The sequence below is a fragment of the Papilio xuthus genome, unplaced genomic scaffold (genome assembly GCF_000836235.2).
Source record: "Papilio xuthus unplaced genomic scaffold, Pxut_1.1 DF827777.1, whole genome shotgun sequence".
Classification (NCBI taxonomy): Eukaryota; Metazoa; Arthropoda; class Insecta; order Lepidoptera; family Papilionidae; genus Papilio; species Papilio xuthus.
The window spans coordinates 4,537,075-4,541,560 of NW_013530872.1; the positions used below are offsets into that span (position 1 = coordinate 4,537,075).

Sequence of the window (4,486 nt, forward strand, 5' to 3'; positions counted from 1 at the left end):
TATTTAATCATCTATACCATAACCTTTGACTAAGTTTAACGTCTTAAAAGGCTTTCTTCCATATAATGCCTCTTAACACAATATGAGCCATACACTTACACAAAGAAAATAACTCAATGAGTAAACAAATCATAAATAAAGTAAACGATGAATGTCGTAACAATAATTGCACCTTTTTCGTAAAAGCCTCTACAGATTATAAAAAGTAGAGATTCAACTATCTAATGGAGTTCAATATTTTAAATCTTCAGTAAAACTCATTATCAACATCATCCTACGCTTTCGTATGGGAAGTATGTACTAAACATTTGGTACAGTATGTTCAACTTTTTCATAAACCTCTATCTATATCCTATCAATCCCTTCTTACGCAAATCTTCTCACTCAAAATCCAGCCATACTTTCTTTAGTCTTTTACTTTTGTAGCCATCCACTTTCAATCTTTGGTAAAACTATAAAGTCTAAACCAAACGTACTTTGCCTTTAAATCTGTAGTAAGTATTCATGTTTAAACTGTACAGGTGTACGTTTGAGGTTTCAGCTCTCAACTGAGCTATTTAATAAAAGATGTATCGACGAGCGCTGCAGGATGTCGGAATATTTTAAACCGTTTGCTTTAGACTGGCAGGTATCAATTTTAAGAAACTGAATTTACGAGTACTTTCCTTTACCCGTTAGAGAAACTAACCTTGTTCTTACCTTTTAGAAAAGATTTTATTTCTGTCGCCGATTTTTTATTTTGTCAAACAACCTGTATTTCTGATAAATGTTAAATTAATACTGACTATTAATTACGCTGCAATTGTTATTGTGTATTTTAAGAGATACATATCTAACTACTTATATTTTTGAGTATAAAATCGAGACTGCCGAGGATACATTCCATTCTTTTCTTTTGCTTCTCAACATTTATTTACAATTGTACATACCTCAATAATATGTGGTCAGTAATAATTTTGTAGCTCAAAATTCAACAAAACTACATTATATCAAATTCGGAGAATAATCAGAAGCTTTTAATTTGAATAGCAATCAAAATACTTGGTAATAATTTAAATAATACTTTGCATAGAAGAGCGTGAATAATTCTAGGACGTTATGATTTCATCTCCATTCAAATATTTCCCGTCGCGCTGATCTCGGAACGTGATCTAGGGAGTTGGATCGCCTTGAATACTAAGCATAACGCTGATACTGCGGTACTAGATTGAGAAGTCACTACAACTCGGGCGTGATGTATGATTTTCTATTTGCTATTTTTTTGTCGCAGTTAAGCAATGATTTGTGAAGTACATTAATAACAATTTTACACAAAAGTGCAACTTTAATAGACAAAACAAACAATATAATATTGATTAATTTTTGTAAATGACCGCAGGCGTACAGAAACACTTTTACAAAAACATTTGTTATCCCTTTCATTTCATTAAATAAAACAGAGTTAACGATATGTTTTGTACAGTTGAAACCCGTGGTTAGATAGAACAGTCCGTATCATTAATTAATCAACGAGAGATTTTTGTAATAAATAATACACCGAGACATCTGACCGTTTCCATTCGTAGTTTGACCTTTAATATTAAAAAAATAATCTTATAAAACTACGCATATTATTTCTGCATAAATTTTTCCTTGCCAAAGTTTTTAAATTTGAAGTTTTGATTACAGTTTAGTATTTGTTTGCCTTTGGGTTATATTCATCGGTAATATTTTTTGACCTTATTAACTTCTTACTTATCTATAGCTATAACTATAATGTAGAAAAACATAGAAGCTTAACAGTAAAATCTGCTACGCCAAATAAACTTTAGTGCTACGCAACGTAGCTCTCTCGATTTGACTACGTTTCTTTTGGCCTAAAGTTTAAATTCGTTAATATTGTGGACTACTAGCAACTTTAAACAAAACTACTTTATTATTAATGTGTTGGTTACAATGTAATCAAGCGAGCCTCCAAATGCCCCAATTTCGTTGAACCACGTCACAACCACGAATCTGCAATTATTTAATCGTTTTTGAGGTGTTGCTCTACGGAAACTGTGGATTCGTAATAACATCGTCAAAGTTTAAACAATATCGATTGTTTTGTACCGTACATTACTGTTTTTTGAAACTTTTCGTGCATTGGATAAGAAACAAAAGAAGCGATGTATTGCTGCAGTGAAAAACGATCGCTGTTGAATACGTACCTTGTAACGGTACATCATGTAGGGTGCCCCAGGCACGATACCAATAGGGAGGAGTGATCATTCAAGCGCGTATGTTGTACTTCAAAAATTTCCCCACTTTTAGGTAAAATTTTTCCCTATTTAATTATTAAGTGAAACGTTTTATCTTACATTATTATTTATTAATATACAATATTTACAAACAACTTTAACAACAATGTAAAAAAGTAACAATGAGTCTTAAATTGAATAGTAAAGTAATCATTTTAATTTCAATTACTTCCTGAGATAGTGGAAAATTTTTGCAAGTGGTATAATAATTGTAACACAATAAAATGTGTATTTTTCAAGACGTGGTAAATAATATTCCTGAGGGGCAACACTAACGGCAAGCCACCGACCGACTTTAGCTTCAGTCTGCTCAGGGACGTTGCCGGCGACACATCCCGCGGCCTCTCTCGGTCACTCCTCACTATACATATACATATACGATACGCGTGTGTATTAGCGAACCTCTAGACTTTACCGTTTGCACTCCTTCGCTTTATAAACTATTTATCCAAGGTCATCGTCGAATTTGACACCTGTTGTTTATGTTATTCAAAAGGTAAGTACTTTTTTCTTTTCGTATAGTTGATTTTTTTACTTTTTTATGACTTTTTATTTAATAACTATGATGCCGTTTACATTTTTTTTACATAAAAATTAAACGTAAACAATAAAAAACAAACAATGTTATGTTTATTCCATTACATTTATTAAAAGATTACCAACATATTTCATAACAATATAATTTAAAAATTGTATTTTTCTGCTAGTATTGATTATTTTTTTTACTTATAAGGGTACTTTTATAAATATATTTTGTTTGTAAGGCGGTAATTGGGATTTCCTGGCTAGTCAGCCAACAGCCGGGCCGGGGCGGCGGAAGCGTCGGATTCATTCAAATAATTCAATTAAATCTCGCGCCGAGCAGAGGGCAGGCCGTTTCACAGCTGCAGATGAGATGCTGCTAGGGATGCACATTATCCATATTAGTATTCAATTGTTACGTCATCTTATCATTTTTTTTACTAATTAAATTATTAAATAGAATATTATAAACGAATTATTAACTTAAATATATTATTAAAAGGAGTTCCTTTAGGCAAGGTTATTATTTTTAAATGCTATTCAACATCTATCACGCTTTTCATTTTCAAAAGTTGCAAGTTAAATCATGTAAATTGGCTCTACTAATACATTTGTTATGTAAGTTTATAAATTTAATTGCAAATAGACAGAATTTGACTAGTACTTATAAATACAACTATCACTATCACTATCTCAAAGGCCAGCAACGTATCTGCGGTTCCTCTGGTATTGCTGATGTCCATGGGCGTCGTTGAACACCTCGGTGTTCACACTGCTCGTTTATCCCCTTCTGTTATAAAAAAAATACACATATGTACTAGTAATAGAAAATCATTATTGTCGGTTCGAATTTTAGGCGCTGAGATAACACCGTCTATGTTTTTTTAAGAAAAGGGATGGAGGTATCGATAATATCGACATAGTAGGTACTTCCCTATTAGATTTTGCCTCGAGGCATGACGACGCTCGGCGCGCGTCCGATGCATCGGCTAGCTGTTGATTGCAATCATTTCTCTATATTTTCTATCCAGCACCTACATTATTTATTAATGAAGCTTATGAAAACAAGAAAAAATTAAATATACGTTGTGAAACGGAGAATTACCGATTACACAAACTTAACCAAAGTATCTGAAATTAAGATTATGCCAAAGTAATTCTGTTCAATTAAAAAATCTTAAGATAACGGACCTATAAATTATAATTTTTTAATCAATACTAAATACCAGTAAAAGTTGAGCCTTCAGTTAGTAAGCGATTTGTGGTTTACAATTATTAAGTTAATTAAAATTTAAAACGAAATAAATTATTAATATAACATTTGATCTGTTAAGTCTAACAGATCACACATGAGCTAGATAGATTGATAGTTAAATTTCGATAGTTTATTTGCTATTTGCAATTATCACTCCAAAACTACGACCAATCAAAAATGTTACACCTACGTAAACCTTGTAGGAATTTTCTAATTCCACGTTAACTACATTTTGTTGAACAAACAAGTTATTTAAATTAATAATGTAGAGATGCGGTTCTTGAGAAGTGTGTTAGGCGTGACTCTGAATAAAAGGAAATAAGGTTTTAGTAGAAATGTGAGCCTGAAAAGATACGTGACTAAAATCAAAAGTCATGGCTTGGTGAAGGTGTAATAAAGGGTTGATTGAAAAAGGAATACAATTGCCAAT

At 32.0% G+C, this 4,486-nt stretch overlaps 1 protein-coding gene across 1 annotated transcript in view; it reads left to right on the forward strand.

The window, feature by feature from the left end:
• Positions 1-2,599: 2,599 nt before the first annotated feature.
• The window catches only part of ace2 (acetylcholinesterase type 2), a 37,810-nt gene continuing 35,923 nt past the window's right edge, over positions 2,600-4,486 (forward strand). Inside the window, exon 1 of the mRNA XM_013309511.1 lies at positions 2,600-2,775. The gene's annotated coding sequence lies outside the window, so the exon portion shown is untranslated. The remainder of the gene's footprint in view (positions 2,776-4,486) is intronic.